We start from the raw sequence: 20,909 nt of genomic DNA on the forward strand, positions 1-20,909 counted from the left end.
TATATGAATCCGCACTACCACCTATAAGAATCCTTTTCTTTTAGTTAGCATTTTCTGGTTCAACAACTTTAACTATGCATCGGTCCTAAAAAGGTCGAGGTAGACTATATGAATCAGCACTACCACCTTTATGGATCCTTTTATTTTAGTTAGCTTTTCCTCTTCCAACAATATTAACTATGTCACAATCCCAAACAAGTCAAGGTCGTCTATATGAATATGCACTACGACTGATATGGATCCTTTTATTTTAGTTAGCTTTTTCTTGTCCAACAACTTAATTATGCCTTACTCCCAGACAAGTTGAGGTCAACTATATGAATCCGCACTACTACCTATATGGATCCTTTTCCTTTAGCTATATTTTTCTTGGACTGAGCATTGAAAATATGGAGTTCGAGATACTAGGAACATGTAAAAAAGCAGTTTTGTTGTTCCATTTTGTTGTAGTAGGTTCTCCTTTTGTATATATCAATTCTCTTTTGAAAGTGTAAAAACAAGAGAATTTTGCACAATGTGATTACTATTTAGTATTTCTAGTGCGTCCTGCTGGGGGATTTGATCTTATTTCATGCTGTTTTAGTCTATTTATGCTTTTCTTTTCTTAGGTGACTATGTCCAAGGATCATACAGTCATTCTTGATGGTTCTGGTCAAAACAAGTTCATAGAAGAGCGAAATAAAAGGTTTGGTCTCGCTTCATTTTGCACAAGTATAAATACAAATATTGCACTTTAGCATGGGGTTGACATATAATCGTGCTCTTTGAATTTGCAGATTAAATCAACCATTGAATTGAGCACATCTGACTATGACAAGGCGAAAGGTACAAAACCTTTGAAATTTTGCAAGGGTCCAAGACTTGGTGTATTTCAAGAAAATCGATGCAATAGGTATATTTTTTCCAATTAAGTGTTGCCATAGGTATCTTATGGCAATAGTTCTCAAAACTGTTCCTATATGTCTGCCTATTGCAATAGTTAATCTTCAATAATGATATTTATAGCGCTTCATTGTAGCTAGTAGAACAATTATTTTTTGTAATGGTTAGAACCATTTAAATAGACATCCTATAGAAACACTTTGACAACCATTGCCAAAACGTTCATTGCCATAGGGGTAATTTCCAGTAGTGGCTCTAAGGGGTCACCCATTAGTTAGGACTAACTCATTAGTCATTTGGGACATCAGATTAGTGGAATGACACAACCAGTGTTAGTACCCGTGCCACAGTACTAACACCCTTTTAACTGAGGTTACAGGTTGGACCCCGATTAGCTCAGATTAGGGCATGTCAGTTAGATGATTCCTTCAACAGTTTTAGTTAGTATTTCAATATATCTCAGCTCAAGTTTGCTTGACCAAGTGTAGAGAATTTTGGTTATTCAGTTATACATATTTTAATCTTCCAGATTATAGATTATTTCAGTAATGTGTTTATGCTTGGTCCTACATTCTCAGATATTACATGTTCATGCATTCATGCTCAATTATCTCATACATTTCAGCCAGTCCTTATCTTATATACCAGTACATTCAAAGTACTGACCGCATACTTTTCTTTGTGCTATGTTGTCTTATAACATAGGTTTGGACGCTTAGTTTCCCAACAATTTCTTAGACAGCTCATCATTGCTCATTAGTAATAGTGGTGAGTCCTCATCCATATAGGATAAGATATGTTCATTTTAGTTATTTTAGCATTTCCTTATAATCAGACAGTATGAGTTAGTTAGGGATTTGTCCCATCAACTCCTCATGATGTTTAGAGGCTTTCGGCCAATCAGTTAGATGGTCAGCCAATTCTTTCAGTATTATCAGTTGTTTCAGATAGACAGTTTAGTTTCCAGTATTTTATCAGATAATTCAAGCATGATATTGATTTTTATTTCAATATTAGAGTTATAATATCAGATTAGGTTTTCTTCCGCTCATATGTTTACCACTATTTTATTTAGTACTCATAGCAGGTACCAGTTAATGAGTTAGCTTAGGGACCTTTGTGGTCGTAAAAACCAATGCCGTAACCAGATGGTAACCTTGAGCCATGACAACTAAAGAGAATTTTCTAGAGCTGGTTAATGATCTAAAGATAGATATTGCGATAAAGGATTTCCCGCCCCTACAGTCGGTAGGCCAAGTAGTTGCCCAAGATCCACTTGAATTCATAGAAATGTCTATTTTTTTAGATTCCCTAGTCAATTTATTGGTTATAATTAAATGTCAATCAATTGATGGGACCCAAATATCTATTTAGGTAGAAACAAAGGGTGGGCCAAGTATAGAGGCATCGCCTGTAACTGTGTCTCGCTGAGAAAAGGTTACACCAGTACTATTAGTTGTAGAAATAGTTGTATCCCCACTAGCCAATACTTTTGAGGAGTATAAAATGTTGGGTCGATTAATTAGGTTGTCTCCGTTGAGGTTTTTAGGAGCACCATAGAAGGAAGCAGATGAGTTCCTTTCTGGACGCGAGGAGAGATTTCATAATCATAACTTAGTAAATTTGTTTGGTGTAGATTACACCATATTTTAGCTTGATGATCCATCAAGGCAGTGGTGGAGGGGGTATCTTAATTTCAACCTAGATGGCTCCCTTCGTATGACATGGGTTATGTTTTGGAAGGCTTTCTTAGAGAAGTATATGCCTTGGAGCATGTATGTGTATCTAAAGGATAAGTTCTCGGGGTTGGAGTAGGGTTCCATAATAGTGGATGTATACAAGGCTTGGTTTCCTGAGTTATCCAGGCATACCACTATGATTCTACCTACTAAGCACGAGAAAGAGTGACACCTTATTAAAGTGTTAAAACTTCAACACTATATGGTTACTTAGATCATGGTATCTTTAGGTAGATTATTTGTAGGTGTTTCTGATCATACTTGTACTATGAAGGATATGCATCACGAGGCTCATGGGGGGAAGTGATATGAGCCCCATCATTAGGGTGGTTACAGTGGTAGCCATAGCGAGTCACAGTACTGACGTAAGGGTTTCTTACATAGGAATCTATAGTAGTATTAGCAACAATGGTTGTATCCTTAGTATGATTAGTTTAGTAGGCCTATTTAGCCACTTTAGAATTCAAATAGGGGTCAACCTAGTTATAGTGATTTTAGTGGTTAAGGCATCGTCCAGTCATCATGCAGTGTTAGTCAAGGACTTCAAGCCTTGGTGACCATTTTGTATAAGTAGGACTCTCTCGTTAGTGTAGGGTACCCAAGGAATGCTTTGATTGTGGAGTTGTAGGTCACTTTTCTAGAGACAGTACTCGGCATGGAATAACTGGACTTTAGCCTAAACAGCCTAACCCTTTAGAGCAATGGTGCCATATCAGTTGTCATATCTATTTATCATACGGTTAATCATATCTAAAAGTTATATCAATAATCATATATACATATAACCTATATCATTGTTCATCTCTATAAATCATATCATTATCATATCCAGAAGCCATACCAACAATCATACAAACACACACACACACACATATATAGCTATATCATTAATCACATATATAACTGTATTAGTAAGCTTGTTGATAGGTCGTATTATTAATCATATCCTGAAGCTATACCAATAATCATGTATATATATAAGTAATATCATTAGTCAAATCTATAAATCATGAAATTAATCATTTTTGGATACCATATCGCTAATCACATATTTATATACATATATTTCTATATATTTATAAGTCATATCATTAGTCATATCTATAAATCATATCACTAATCAATATACGAAATTAGCATCAGTCTTTCAATATACAACTATCATACTCATTAAATATATTCAATCTCCTCAAGTACTAAACCAAACATTAATATGGGTATATCATACATAAATAAGTCTACAAACCTATCATATGTCTTGGCCTAACGTCGGCCGGAGGGCCCCACTTCTAATCCCTAAAGTTTATTTTAGGAAACTTTTACGTTAAAATAGGATAAGGTATCTAAGTCCATCTCCAGATGCTGAATAAGTCATAAATAGTTCTAAGATAGAAATTTTTTCCAAACATGAACAACTACATCAATCCCACCTAAAATAATAGCAACTATGGCAATTTTCCCTAACTTAAGCAACTAAGGTCAATTCCACCCTAAACATGAATAACTAAGGTAATTTCACCTAGCTTAAGCAATTAAGGAATTTCCATTCTAATAATAATCTACGAAGCCAAATTCATCTAAGACATAAGTAACTAAGCCATTCACTCCAAATTTATGGCTTTGAGATAGTCGGTTCAACTAGTCCAAACTTTCTCATTCATACTTGCAAAACCTAAATGTCAGCCCATATCTAGCTTAATATCATAATCATACTACAAGATAACACAATCTATGAAAAGGTAAGCCTAGCCTGCATGAACAAAGAAAATCCCAAAGAAACTGCTAAATCACTAATTTCCCTTTCTGAGAAGCTTCCGCAAGGTGTCACACTATCAAAATCACAATCTACTCGTCAAAGCAAAAACAATAATACCCATCTTGAACTATTGTGCTTGGGGTCCAAAATTATGTAAAACTTCTATGTGGGGTCCACTTATGAAAATTGCATTTTCAAAACCAAGAAAATGTTTGTCTATGCTCAAGGAACCTTTACCCTTAAAAATTGGTGAATTCTGAGCTATAATGGTACTAAAATCAAGCCACCAAGATTTTAGGGGTTATAGATAAGCATGCAAAATGTAAGCATACAATCAATGGAAGATTACCACAAGTTCGATTAAGAATTGCGTAAATAAACTTTATCCACTCTCTGAAAACACCATACTTGATTCTCCCAAGAGTTTCAATATTTTAGAGTTCAAACTCAAAGGAATGGGAGAAAAATGGTGAAAATTAGGCTATATGAGGTATGTATTCCATTCCCAAGTACGTGGATGCCACTAAAGCAGACACTAGGCCACTTTAGTGATTACCGCAAAAGTGATGGGTGCTGCTAAACCAGTACTCATACCAACGAGTCAGTCCACTAAAGAAGACCATGTTCTACTTTTAGTGCTACTAAAACGGAAACTGTTGGCTGAGCTAGGGCTGCTAAAGTACCCAATGAGATGCTAAAGTGTTCTCCACTAAAACGCCCAAAGGGTCGCTTTAGCGATCACATAAGATATCAAGCATTAACTGGAGACTTAGAAATTTTTTGAGTCTCTGCCAACCCCTTGGGCTTCATCCAAAATCCCGTATACGCAAATGATCTATGATACCTTATCAAATTTTAAGTTCCAACCTCAATGGCACAGTCAAAATTTCCATCAGAGGTTGTTTGGATAAAAAGTGGGTCCTACACCCATATGCCATTTTCCCAACTTTCAGGCAACAGTCCATAAAGAGTCTAGAAGCCTCGAGACCCAAAAGAAGGGTCCACCCAACCTAAATCAACATTTTAGAGATGTTGGAGCTATCAGAATTGGCATACAAGGTTGCTTGACTGAAGTTTTTGTGTGCTAGCCAATTTGAACCAACAAATGTTTTAAAATTAGGAATTGGCTCAAAAAACCAAACGAACTTCTCATAACCAAATTAACAATTCTAGAAATGGATAAATGACTTGGAGAAGCTATAGTAAAGCTCTAAACAGTGAAATTGAATGAAAATACAAAAAAATGCCGTGAAGGGTCATTATAATATCCACTACTAAAAGAACTTTCAATCGTGAAAGTAAAGGATTACGATGTACATCTAGCCTCGAACGGGTGAGGATACTTGGTCTACATATCTCTCTCTATCTCCCAAGTAGCCCTCTACTGGGTGGTGCCTTGACTAAACCTTAACTACTGGAATCTATCTAATGCGTAACTACCTGATATCACTAGCCAAAATGTGCATAAGGTCCTACACAAAGGTTAAACACTCATCCAAGTGCACTGACTCCCATCTAAGCACATAAGATAGCAGCAAAATACGGGGGTAAGGCCAACTCATAAACTTATTTACCAACTGTATGAAAAATCTCAAAGGGTCTAATATATCTAGGGTTGAGCTTACCTTTTCTCTCGAACATCATCACACCCTTCATGGGAAATACATGGAGGAATACCCAATCACCAACTTCAAATATCAAGGCACAAAGTCTACAAACTTTATAAGCCTTCTGTCTACTCTAAAATACCCTCAATCTATCCTGAATCACCCTAACTCTATCCAATGACTCCTGAAACAAGTTTGTACCACGAGGCTTAATCTCAAAAGTATCAAACCATCCAATTAAAGAATGACACTGATATAAGGCCTTAAAAAGCACCATCTTAATACTAGAATGATAACCATTATTATCTTCGAACTCTTCCAAGGCTAATTTATGTGCCCACTAACCTTCAAATCCACAACATAGGCTCGACTCATGTCCTCGAGAACCTGAATAATCCACTTCGAATGCCCATTGGTCTAAGGATGAAATAATGTACTAAGATACACCTAAGTACCCAACTCCTTTTGAAAATCTCTCTAAAGGCTAGAAGTGAAAACTGTACCCTGATCTGATATGACATATATAGGTATACCATGAAAATAGACTATCTCACTAATGTAGATACGAGCTAACCGCTCGATTTGTTGAAGGGCATCTGAATAGGAATGAAGTATGTCGACTTGTCCAATAGATACACAATGACCAAAATACTATTAGAACCATGGGAAGTAAGAGGCAAACCACTAACAAAGTACATGGTAATCCTTCTTCTTCACAAACAACATATGAGCTTCTTAAGAAAACATGCTTGATCCAACAAAACCCTTACCAAGAAGATCCTGAAGCTGAGAATTCTTCTCCTTCACCTTAGTAGGATCCATATGGTGAGGTGCCATAGAAATAGGTCGAGTGCTTGAATCAAGATTAATAACAAACTCAATACTATGCTTGGGAGGAAGGATAGAAAGATTAGTAGGGAGAATATCAAAAAAAAAACAAACTATAGGAATAGAGTCAAGTGATGGACTCTCCATGCTAACATCAGGAATATAAGTGAGATAAGATTCACAATTGCTCTAAATAAGCCTCTTAGCACAAATATAAGAAATAATACATATCGGCTCATGGCTAAAACTCCTTACTATACAATCGGGGGTATACTTGGCATGACAAAGGTAATGGTCTTACTAAAATAATCCAGGACCGCATAATAGTGGATAACTAGTCCATGATCAAAATCACGTCAAAGTACACCATATCAAACACAATAAGATCAGCGTGAGTATCAAACTCTCGAACAGTCACAACACATGATCTGAAAACTCGATCCACTACTAAAGAATCACCAATAGGAGTAGATACATGTAATGGCATGGATAATGAACTCCAGGACAACTAGCTTTGTCTCAACTTACTTTCATCAAATTTCCTACAAATTCACAAAAATTGGAAATTAATGCATTTCAATGAAGCATTAGCCTCTTAAACACAATTAGTTTATTGTAATGTGTAAGAATTTGGAAATAAATGAGTAGCAAATTTGTCACTCATCAACAGGTAAGGATACTAGGTCAGCATCTCACTGGCGATCTCCCAAGTATCCTCCTCAACTAGGAGGTATATTTATTAAAGCTTAACTATTGGAATCTCTTGGTGTGAAACTACGTGACCTCCTTAGCTAATATAAACACGGGCTCTTCTACGAAGGTCAACCACATATCTGACTGAATCGAGTCCAATATGAGCACATGAAATGAATCACAAATATACCACCACAACATGGAAAAATAGAAAACTGGATGAACAATAATAAAATCTAGGGTAAGGCTAACGCATATGCCTCTTCTCCAAGGATCTCAAAGGGTCCAATATACCTGGTACAGGTCTTTCCCTTTCTATAAAGCCTCATCACACCCTTTATGGGCTATATTCAAAGGAATATGTGGCCACTAGCTCTAAACCTCAAGGCATGAAGTCTACAATCTACATAAGATTTCTACTAACTTTGAGCTACCCTCAAACTATCCTGAATCACCCTGACTCTACGACAATGGCGCTTACGACCATGAGCATCATAAGATAACTCATGAACTGATACTTGCTATGACCACTGAATAAAAGGGAACAAAATGAATGAGTAGAAAAAAATAAACTAACATAGTACTAAATTCTAAATACTGTAATATGCATCAAAGTATGTCTGAACAACTAATAAAATACTAAAAACCAATTGTTTAACCAAAACATCTAGTAATACTGAAGCAACTGACTGACTGTCTAACTGACTGTCTGAATGTATGAAAGCCTCTAAACTGACTGAGAAGTTGATGGGAAAGACCCCAACTAACTATGACTTACTGAATAAAATGAAGTACTGAAATAAGAGAATAATCATAACATATCCTCGATGGATGAGGACTCACCACTACTGTTGTTGGGTATGTTGAACTATCTAAGTGTGGTCAGGAAACTAAGCATTCGAACCCATGATATAATACATCATAGCACAAAAAAAATTATGCATTTGGTACTTTAAATGTATTGGTATATACAATGAGGCTTGGCTAAAATGCATGGGGTACTGTGCACATGAGATAAGTACTAACTGAACAACACAAAATAACTATGCATGAATGTATGAAGAATTATGATATCTGAGAATGCAAGACCAACCATATGTATATTTCTAAAATAATCTGAAATACTGAAATCTGTAATATTGATTAACTGTAAATCTATATGCTTTGGTCAAGCAAACCTAAAATGAATATATACTGAATACTATGAGACTATGGGAGGTATCATCTAACCGACGTGTCCCAATAAGAACGAATTGGGGTCAAACCTGTAACCCTATTTCAAGATGGGTACTAACACTGGCTATGAAAATCCACTAAACTGGTGTCCTAAAGAACTAATGAGTCACCCTCAACGGATAGGTACTCTAACGAGATTTGTGTCACCCTCAACTGGTAGGTAAACACTTTGTCAACCCTCAACTGGTAGGTAGACATCCTTAACCTACACTGTTTATGTAGTTCTGGAACTCGGGGATTATTACTAAGGGTCACACACTCTACTGGCAGGTAAGCCCTATCCCTAGCTTTGCTCGGTGCTAAATTCTACGTCCAACTGAATGATACTAGAATTAAAACTGGACTAAGTTTAACAAAACATTATTTCAAGACTGATAATGCTCACTATGATCATAATAACTGAATAAATAGGAATAATCACGGTTCCAATGAATCATACTTGAAAATATGAAAATTATGTAAAACACATAGGTATCGGGTATTCATAACCTACCATTATTAAATGGAAATAATAATAATACCATATAAAATCTCTAAAACCATAGAAGGACATCATTGTTCAAAATCCAAAAATTAAGCATTTAATCAAATACATGAGAATCTTAAACTTAAGCATGGGATTGAGTAAAGCATTCGAGGACAACATGATTACAAGACTAAAATCGTGAATTAGGAATTTAACATGAAGATTTAAACATTAAAAACATATAATGGCTCATTCCACTTGAAAACACTAATAATAATAACTTGTAATTGAATTAACAAGAGATTCATAGAGATAGTTCAACTTAAACATGTAAAAATCATAATTTAAAAACTAAAAAGGGTTCTTGGACTCCATGGGTGAAAGGAGACCATGGATGAAAATCACACATACCTTAAATCTTTAACTTGAAAGAGAAATATCAATTTGATGCTTTCTTGAAAGTTCTTGAAATTAGGGAACTTGAATTCTTGATTTCTTGGGGAGAACAGCATTGAGTTTTTGTTCATGGGGAAAAAGGGAGGATTTTCTTGACAGGGATTTGGAGAAAAAGGGCAAATAATGCCCTAATTGATGTCCCAATTCGTGTTATGGATAATTTGGGTTGAGGGGAAAAGACCCAATTGCCCCTTAACTATTTAAATTTGAAACTGGATGCGACAGGCTTACCGTGATAAAGTCTAATCGCAGTCGTTCATTTCCCTCTACGTGATGCGATGAACATGAGAACGAGAATAGGGTCACGATGTAGGCTTATCATTGTAACCCTCTGGGCCTCTGATCCAAACATGCCATAAACCTTGTCCAAAAAATTTTAAACTATTCCAAGACACACTTTTTACATCCCTAAAAATGAATCGACTCAAAAACCAATGTATCAGGGTCGAAAAGACCAAAATAAAAATCCTCAAAGTTTTAAAGCCTAAAAAATTACTAAGTCCCCAACACTTAGTGAAATTTTAAGGCCTTCATCCCCTTATGTATGAAACAAAAAGCTGAACTAAGCTGACAATAGTATGGGGTATTACAATATCTCCCCGTTGGAAACCTTCATCCTCTAATTAGACTCGCTAGACTGAGAGTACTGAACTAAGATAGCTGAGATCATATACTGGACATGGATGACTAGGGACACAAAAACATAACTTATTTTGAAACATGATATATGAACTGAACTGATGTTGTGAATACATGACATAACATAAGAATTATTATATAGCTAGAAGTAAGAATGAGAAAGAGTCAATCTAAGAAAAGCTGTTACCTCAAGCTGTGTCTAAGTTTATGGAGAAAATATGAGGGTACTTGGTATGCATATATGTTTTTGCTTCCTAAGTCGCTCCCGCAATGAATTGATTCTACCATAGAACTTTAACCAAGGGCACTTCTTTGTACTACTGAGCCTATAAATCTGACGGTCTAGGATCTCAACTGGAACTTCTTCGAAAGAAAGGCCATCCTAAATACCTATACTTTATAAAGGTATACCAAAAGCTGAATCACCAATACACTTCTTCAACAGGGAAATGCAGAGCACCGGATGAACGGATGACAAATTTGTAGGCAACTCTAGCTCATAAGATACCTTTCCAAAATAATTTAAGATTTTATAAGGGCTAATATATCGGGTATTGAGCTTTCCATTATTTCCAAAATTTCTTCCCACCCTTCATGGGTGATATTTGTAAATAGACTAAATCACCAACTTCAAACTTAAGATCTTTTCTCCTCACATCTGCATAAGATTTCTGATGGCTTTGGGTTGTCTTTAACATCTCCTTAATCAATTGAACTTTCTGCATCACATCAAACACTAAATCAGGCCCTATCAAAGTAGCCTCATCAGCCTCAAACCAATCAATAGAAAATCTACATCTCCTCCCATAAAGAGCCTCAAATAGAGCCATCTAGATATTAGAGTGATAACTATTATTGTAGGCGAACTTAATCAAAGGTAAGTGGTTATCCCAGCTTCTTTTGAAATCAATAACACATGCTCTCAACATATCCTCTAAGGTCTGAATAGTTCTTTGTACCTGACCATCTATCTGAGGATGAAAGGTTGTACTCAGATGAACTTGGATACCAAGACCCATCTAAAAAACTTCCCAAAAATAAAAGGTAAACTGAGTTCCTCTATTTGAAATGATAGACAATGGAATCCCGTGCAACTTAGCTAAATCCCTAATATAAAGCTTGGTATAATCCGCAGCTTAATACGAAGTATGAACTGTCAAGAAGTGAGCTAATTTGGTCATTCTATCTATAATGACCATATCAAATTATGCTGACAATTCGTATAAGGAAAACCCATCACAAAATCTATGTTCACCACTTTCTACTTCCAAGTAGGGAAAATGAACTCCTGCAATGTACCACTAGGCCTCTGGTGCTCAACTTTAGCTTGCTGACAGTTTGAACACTTAGCTACAAATTCTACAATGGCCTTCTTCATATCATTCCACCTATACATTTATCACCAATCACGGTACATCTTAGTGGCTCCTGGATAAATAGAATATCATGCACCATGCACTTCTACCAAAATCCCCTGCCTTAAACCATCAACACATGAAACACATAACCTGCCTTGACAATAAATCACACCATCTCCCCCTTGGGTGAAAACCTCTACTTTCTGATCTCTGACTGGTTCTTTCAACTTAACCAGACTGGGATCCCTATCTTGCTTTTCTTTCACTTCGGTAATCAATGAAGATTCTAAACTATTCTGAACCCATATACTACCTACAGCTGAATCAACCAACAAAATGCCTAACCTAGCAAGTTGATCAACCTCCTTAACTAACTCCTTCCTATCATCCTCAACATGAGCAATACTACCCATAGATAATCTACTAAGGGAATCTGCCTCTACATTGGCCTTGCTCGGATGATATAACACACTCATATCATAATCTTTCACCAACTGAAGCCATCTTCTCTGATAATATTTAAATCTTTCTATGAGAACACATTCTAAAAACTTTTGAGATCTATGAATAGATCAACAAAAACCCCATAAAGATAATGCCTCTAAATTTTAAAGGGAAAAACAACAGCTATCAACTCAATATCATGGGTAGAATAATTCTTTTCATGGGGTTTAAGCTATCTAGAGGAATAGGCTATGACCTTACCTCTTTGCATCAATACAAAACTAAGAACAACTTTAAAAGCATCATAGTAAACTACAAATCCATCTAAACTATCTAACAAAGTCAATATTGAGGCTAAAGTGAGTTAACTTTTCAACTCTTGAAAAATGTTTTCAATGTTTTCAATAAATCATTTGTAATAGCCAGCTAAACTGCAGAAACTCCTCACATCTGATGGAGAGATGGGTCTAGGTCAGTTTCTCACTACTTTGGTATTTTAATAGTCAACTCGAATGCCATCATAAAAAATAATATGGCTAAGGAAATATACTGATTTAATGAAAACTCATAGTTGTTTAACTTGGAGAACAACTGTTAAGCTCTAAGGGTCTGTAATATAATTCTCATATGGTTTATATGATCATTTTTACTACGAGAATACAAAAGAATATCAGTAATGAAGACTATGACTAATATGTCCAAGTACTGCTTGAACACTTTTTTCATCAAGTCCATGAAAGTTGTAGGGGCATTCGTTAGTCCAAAAGACATAACTAGAAATTCTAAGTAACCATACCAAGTTTTGAAGGTTGTCTTAGGAGTGTCACATTCTTTTACTCTAACTTGATGATAGCCGGACCTGAGTTCTATCTTAGTGAAGTAACTGGCACCTTAAATTTAGTGAAACAAGTCATTAATCCTCGGGAGTGGATACTTATTCTTGATTGTGACTTTGTTCAACTGACGATAGTCGATGCACATTTTGAGAAACACTGGGTCTGGTAAATCCTTTATCTAAGAGATATTTCAACTGTTCTTTCAATTCCCTAAGCTCTGCTGGAGCCATTCTATAGGGAAGAATAGAGTAGGTTGGGTATCTGGAAGGAGATCTATTTTGAAGTCAATTTCCCTTTTGAAAGAAACTCCGTAAAGATCTTCAGGGAACACATCAGGAAATTCCCATACTACTGAAACTGACTCAAGACTTGGATTCTCAGAACTAGAGTATTTGACAAGGAGATAATGGTAAGCAAAAACTTGAGATATCATTTTTCTTTCCTTAAGATAAGAAACAATGTGACCCCTAACCACAGAGGTACTACCCCTCCATTCAAAGATTGGTTCATTAGGAAACTGAAACTGAACGACTCTATTCCTACAATCAACTAAGGCATAGCATGAGTGGATCCAATCCATGCCGAGAATGACATCAAAATCAACCTTAAGCTTTGAGAAGAGGCATATGCGTTAGCCTTACCCTAGATTTTATTATTGTTCATCCAGTTTTCTATTTTTCCATGTTGTGGTGGTATATTTGTGATTCGTTTCATGTGCTCATATTGGACTCGATTCAGTCAGATATGTGGTTGACCTTCGTAGAAGAGCCCGTGTTTATATTAGCTAAGGAGGTCACGTAGTTTCACACCACGGAGATTCCAATAGTTAAGCTTTAATAAATATACCTCCTAGTTGAGGAGGATACTTGGGAGATCGCTAGTGAGATGCTGACCCAGTATCCTTACCTGTTGATGAGTGACAAATTTTCTACTCATTTATTTCCAAATTCTAGCACATTACAATGAACTATTTGTGTTTAAGAGGCTAATTCTTCATTGAAATGCATTAATTTCCAATTTTTGTGAATTTGTAGGAAATTTAATGAAAGTGAGTTGAGACAAAGCTAGTTATCCTGGAGTTCATTATCCATGCCATTACATGTATCTACTCCTATAGGTGATTCTTTAGTAGTGAATCGAGTTTTCAGATCATGTGTTATGACTGTTCGAGAGTTTGATACTCACGCTGATCTTATTGTGTTTGATGTGGTGTACTTTGACGTGATTTTGATCATGGACTAGTTATCCACTATCATGCGGTCCTGGATTATTTTGGTAAGACCATTGCCTTTGTCATGCAGGTATACCCCCGATCGTATAGTAAGGAGTTTTAGCCATGAGCCGATATGTATTATTTCTCATATTTGTGCTAAGAGGCTTATTTAGAGCAATTGTGAATCTTATCTCACTTATATTCATGATGTTAGTATGGAGAGTCCATCGCTTGACTCTATTCCTATAGTTTGTTTTTTTTATATTCTCCCTACTAATCTTTCAGTCCTTCCTCCCAAGCATAGTATTGAGTTTGTTATTAATCTTGATCCAAGAACTCAACCTATTTCTATGGCACCTCACTATATAGATCCTACTAAGGTAAAAGAGCTGAATACTCAGCTTCAGGATCTTCTTGGTAAGGGTTTCTTTGGATCAAGCATGTTTCCTTAAGAAGCTCATGTGTTGTTTGTGAAGAAAAAGGATTACCATGTACTTTGTTAGTGGTTTGCCTCTTACTTCCCATGGTTCTAATGGTATTTTGGTCATTGTGGATCTATTGGACAAGTCGACATACTTCATTCCTATTCAGATGCCCTTCAACAAATTAAGCGGTTAGCTTGTATCTACATTAGTGAGATAGTCCATTTTCATGGTATACCTATATATGTCATATCGGATCAGGGTACAGTTTTCACTTCTAGCCTTTAGAGAGCTTTTCAAAAGGATTTGGGTACTTAGGTGTATCTTAGTACATTATTTTATCCTTAGACTAATGGGCAGTCGAAGTGGATTATTCAGGTTCTCGAGGACATGAATCGAGCCTATGTTATGGATTTGGAGGTTAATGGGCACATAAATTATCCTTGGAAGACTTCGCATATAATAATGGTTATCATTCTAGTATAACTTTTAGGAACTCAGAACCGTTACCACCTTCTGACCTTGGTTGAGAAAAGTTAAAACTACCTATTTTGGCCCTCTTATTTTCCCTCTCTTTATCCTTAAGCTTCTTATCCTCAATCTACTGAGCATGAACCATAAGTATAGATAAGTCCATATCTTTAATCAACATGGCAGTCCTACACTCCTTAACCACACTATCAGCTACATTAGATATGAACTTAGTCATTATAGACCTATTGTCTGCAACCACATTAGGAGCATATCTCTCTAACTAAGTAAACTTATGCGGGCACTCCTTCATATTCACGATGCCCTGCTTCAAATTAATAAAATCCGAAATCTTAGCCACTCTGTACTCTAATTGGAAGAACCTATCTAGAAAAGCTATGGCAAATTCCTCCCACTCAACAGGCCTTGTACCAACACTAATATCCAGCTAACTTTACACTCTCACTCAAATCACAGCCATGATATTTTTCACTTTCTTAACCATATCAAGAAATTCCTGCGGATCCTCTTCAAACTCGGATCCTAAAAACATAGGGGGATTCATTTGGTGAAATCCTGAATCCTAGCTACAACAGTATTTTCTAATTGGTTAGTTGGGGAAACAGCTTGTTGGTTGTTCTAAGTAGCTACTGAATGATCTAAGGTAGTGAAAGCAGCTCTAAACCTAGTGTGAGAGACATGCTCATTCAGGGGATCTTCCTGAACAGGCGAAGGTGTAGGCCGGTCCCCATCCCTTCTTTTGTTCTTTCTTCTGGGAGGCATAGTTTGTAAATGAAATGAAGGATAAGTGAGAAAGAGAATTTAAATAGAGATCATACTTATTCATACGACATGAATACAAAAAGAAGGGAATTTTTTCCTAAAATATTTTGTAGCCTCTTGTCCATAAGTGTGGTACGTTTCACACCATGCACAAGACTCTACTCAATGCGTCTTTCAAACTCCCTAGGGTACTTTAAAACCTTAGTCTCTGATACCAAGTTTTTTCATGACCCAAGGCTACCCCCTAGTTATGATAACGGTGCTTAGAACTATAAGGGTTACAAGCTAACCCAAGAACTGATACCGGTTGAGAGCACTAAATAAATAGTAACAAAATGCATGAGCGGAAAAAATTTAATCGACATAGTACTGAAATCTAAATTCTACAAAACACATCAAAGTATGTATAAACATTAGATAAAATACTAGAAATCAACTGCTTAACCAAAACGTCTAGTAATACTGAAGTAATTGACTGACTGTCTAACTGATTATCTAAATATCTGAGAGCCTCTAAACTGACTGAGGATGTGATGGGACAGACTCCCAAGTAATACCAACTAACTGAATAATATGAAGTACTAAAAAAACTAAATAATTATAATATTTCCCTGATGGATGAGGGCTACCACTACTGCTGCTGGGTATGCTGAACTGTCTAAGCATGGTCAGGAAACTGAGCGTCCAAAGTATGTAGTCAGTACTTTGATTGTACTGGTATATGAGATGAGATCTGGCTAAAATGTATGGGCTACTATGCATATGAGATAAGGACTACTTGAATAGCATGAAATAACTAAGCATGAATGCATGAAAAACTGTGATATCTAAGAATGGAAGACCAAGCATATATATATTTCTGAAATAATCTACAAATCAAAAAGACCAAAATCTGTAATACTGACTAACTATGAATATGTATGCTTCGGTCAAGAAACTAAATTAAATACACTAATACTTTACTGAGACCGCCGGAGGTATCATCTAACTGACATGTCCCAATCTGAGCTAATTGGGGTCTAACCTGTAACCCCAGTTGGAAGGGTGTCGGTACCATCCCATGAGTACTAACACTGGCTATGTGGATCCACTAAACTGGTGTCCCGAAGGATTAATAATTCAACCTCAACTGGCAGGTGCTCTAATGAGATAAGTGTTACCCTCAACTGGTTAGTAAATACTTTGTTAACACTCAACTAGCAGGTAGATATCTCTAACCTACACTGGCTATGTAGTTCTAGAACTCAAGGATTGCTACTAAGGGTCACACCCTCTACTGGCAGGTGAGCCTCTATACTTGGGTTCACTCGGTGCTAAATCCTACTCCCAAATGAATAACACTGGAACTTAAATTGGACTGAGTTTAACTGAACATTATTTCATAACTGATGGTGCTTATTATGTTCATAATAACTGAATAACTAGGTATAAGCATGGTTTAACTGAATCATACTTGAAAATCTAAAAAACATGTAAAACACATAGGTATCGGGTGTTCATAACCCACCAGCACTGAATGGAAATAATAATAATACCATATAAAATCTCTAAAACTATAATAGGAGATCATTGTTCAATACCTAAAACTTAAGCATTTCATCAAACAAACACATGAGAGTCATGAACTTAAGCATAGGATTGGGTAAAGCATGTGAGGACAATTTGATTATAAGACTAAAATCATGAATTAGCGATTCAACATGAAGATTTAAATATTCAAATCATGTAATGGCTCATTCCACTTGAGAACACTCATAAAAATAACTTGTAATTGAATTAACAAGAGATTCATGGAGATAGTTCAACTTAAACATGTAAAACTCATAATTTAAAAACCAAAAAGATTTCTTGGACACCATGGGTGAAAGGAGCCCATGGATGAACATCACACATACCTTAAACCTTTAACTTGAAAGATAAACACCAATCTTTATGCTTTCTTGAATGTTCTTGAACTTGGAGAACTTAAATTCTTGATTTCTTAGGGAGAAAGGAATTGAATTTGTGTTCTTGGGGAAAATGGGAGGGTTTTATTGAGAGGAATTTGGAGAAGAAGGGTAAATAATACCCTAATTAATGCCCCAATTCGTGTTATGGATGATTTGGGTTGAGGGAAAAGACCCAATTTCCTCTTAACCATTTAAATTCAAAATTGGACGTAACAGGCTTACCATGACGCGATCTAATTGCGCCGTTCATTTGCCTCACTGTGATGCGGTCAACATGAAAATAGGAATAGGTCCGCGACGCGGGTTTATCGCGGTAACCCTCTAGTTCCGTTATCCAAACATGTCCCAAACCATGTCTGAAAAATCTGAAACTTCTCCGAGATACACTTCTTACATCCCTGAATATGAATCAACTCAAATACCAATGTCTTGGGGAGGGAAGACTAAATTAAAAATCCTCAAAGTTTAGAAGCCTTAAAAATGACTAAATCCCCAACACTTAGTGAAATTTTCAGGGCTTAAGCTCCTTATGCATACAACTAGAAGTTGTACTGAGCTAAGAATAGTATAGGTTATTATGTCTAATCTCAGAGGTCACAAGCAAGCCAATCAAATAAAGAAAATACCTACCATATAAAGCCTTGAATGACGCCATCTCAATATTTAAATGGTAGATATTATTATGTACAAACTTTGCCAAAGCTAAGTTCTGCTCCTTCTAACCTCCAATATCTGTAACACAAACTCAAAGCATATCCTCAAGAACCTGAATGGTCCACTTCAACTACCCATCAGTCAGAGGGTAGAAAGTTGTGCTAAGATCCACCTGAGTACCCAACTCATCATGAAAAAGCTCTCCAAAAGCTAAAAGTGAACACTGAGCCTCCATCTAAAATGATAGATATAGGCATACCATGCAAATGAACTATCTCTCAAACATATATATAGGCTAACCTCTCGGCAGTAAAAGACATATGAATTGGAATAAAATATATTGATTTAGTTAACCAATCTATAATGAACCAAATACCATTAGAACCATAGGAAGTGTGAGGCAAACCACTAGTAAAATCCATATTGATCCACTTCTAATTCGATTCAAGAATGGGTAACCTTTGAATCAAGCTACCAGGTCTCTGATGATTGGACTTCACTTATTGGAAACATAGGCAATAAGTTATAGAGTCTGCGACATCTCTCTTCATAACACTTCATAGATAATATTGCCTTAAATTTCTATACATCTTAGTTATACCAAGGTGTATAAATTAGGTAGAGCTATGAGCCTCATGCAAAATTGACTGAATCAAATTCCCAACCCTCAGAACATAAATACGACTATTGAATCTCAGAACACCCTTAAGTTCAATGGTATCCCAATTAGAATCACCACTCAACACCTAATCACAACAGAAAGAATCCTCCTAGGATAAAAAATATTAAGTTGTACCATCAAGTAAGCTAAGGACTGGATGTCCCATGCCATTGACCTCAAAGAGATTGAGAGAAAAGCCAATCTACCTATTCTCATCGCTTTTCAGCCCAAGGAGTCTGACTACCGCATTCATATTAACCAGATGATATATAATAGAGGTGTCATAATCCTTAAGAAACTCCATCCATCTACGTTGCCTAGAATTAAGCTCACTCTAGGTCATAAGATACTGAGTACTATGACGATCCATTAGATCACACAATGTATGCCATAGAGATAACGCCTCAAAATCTTAAGTGCGAAGACTATCACTGCAAACTCTAAGTCATATGTGGGGTAGTTGTGCTAGTGCACTTTTAGTTGCCTCATCACATAAGTAATTACTCAACCATGTTGCATTAGAACAACCTAAGCCAATACCAGAATCATCACAATACACGGTGAATCATTCACCCTCAACAGTAGAGCCAATATAGGAACTAGAGTGAGAAATAACTTGACCTTCCAAAAGATCTACTCACACCCCTCAAACCACTAGAAAGAAACCTTCTTCCCATTCAATCTGGTCATTGGCGTTGAAATTATAGAAAAAAAACCTCAACAGACCATCTATAGTAACCAGCAAAACAAATGAAGTTATAAACCTCAAACGGAGTTGCAGGCCTGTCCCAATCATGAATAGCCTCAATATTCATTGAATCAACCATAATACTATCCTCAAACTTTACATGTCCTAGTAATGTCACCATATCAAGTGAGAACTCACACTTAGAGAATTTGGAAAAAAAGCCTATGATCTCTTAAAGTCTAGAGCACAATCCTCAAATATTGCATATGCTCCTCACTACGCCTCGAATACACCAGGATATCATCGATGCTTTAATATACGGTTCCTCAAATCCATAACCACTACTGAGGAATTGGTCAACCCAAAAGATATAACCAGGAACTCATAATGACCATATCGAGCCCTGAAGGTTATCTTTGGGATTTCCTTAGCCTGACTCCTCAACTAATGGTAAACTTTAAGCCAATCTTAGTGAACACTGTTGCTCCTTGAAGCTGGTCAAATAAATTATCAATGTAAGGCATAGGATACTGATTCTTCATCTTCACCTTAATAAGTTGCATATATTCAATACACATATGTAGGAAACCATCCTTGTTCCTTACAAACAAGACCAAAGATCCCTAAGGAGACACACTCAAGGTCAATCAAGCTAATAAATCTCTTACCTAGAAGATCATGAAGCTGAGAATTTAGCTCCTTAAGCTCGGCATGAGCCATATGGTAAGACTCCATGAAAATAGGTTGGGTACCCAACTCAAGGTCAATAACAAACTCAATATCACACTCAGGAGGAAGAATAGCTAGATAAGTAGGTAAAATAATTAAAAACTCGTGGACTATATGAATAGAGTCAAGCAAGAGACTCTCCCTACTAACATCATAAATATAAGAGATATCAGGCTCGCAACCCCTCAAAATAATTCTCTTCCCCTGAATATAATAAATAATCCATGTTGACTCGCGACTGATTGATCCTTGCCACACAACTATGGTTATACTAGGCATGACTAAGGTAACAGTCTTAGCAAAATAATCCAAGACCACATGATAGTGGGATAATCAATCCATGCCCAGAATCACATTAAAATCTACCATGTCTTATATAATAAGATCATCCTGAGTATC

General features: G+C 36.3%; 1 pseudogene; it reads left to right on the forward strand.

Annotated features, from left to right (window-relative positions):
• Positions 1-798, forward strand: part of LOC107852352 — a 49,392-nt pseudogene extending 48,594 nt beyond the window's left edge.
• The last annotated feature ends 20,111 nt before the right edge of the window (positions 799-20,909 follow it).

Source organism: Capsicum annuum, chromosome 4 (assembly GCF_002878395.1).
Source record: "Capsicum annuum cultivar UCD-10X-F1 chromosome 4, UCD10Xv1.1, whole genome shotgun sequence".
In the NCBI taxonomy this organism is placed as follows: domain Eukaryota; kingdom Viridiplantae; phylum Streptophyta; class Magnoliopsida; order Solanales; family Solanaceae; genus Capsicum; species Capsicum annuum.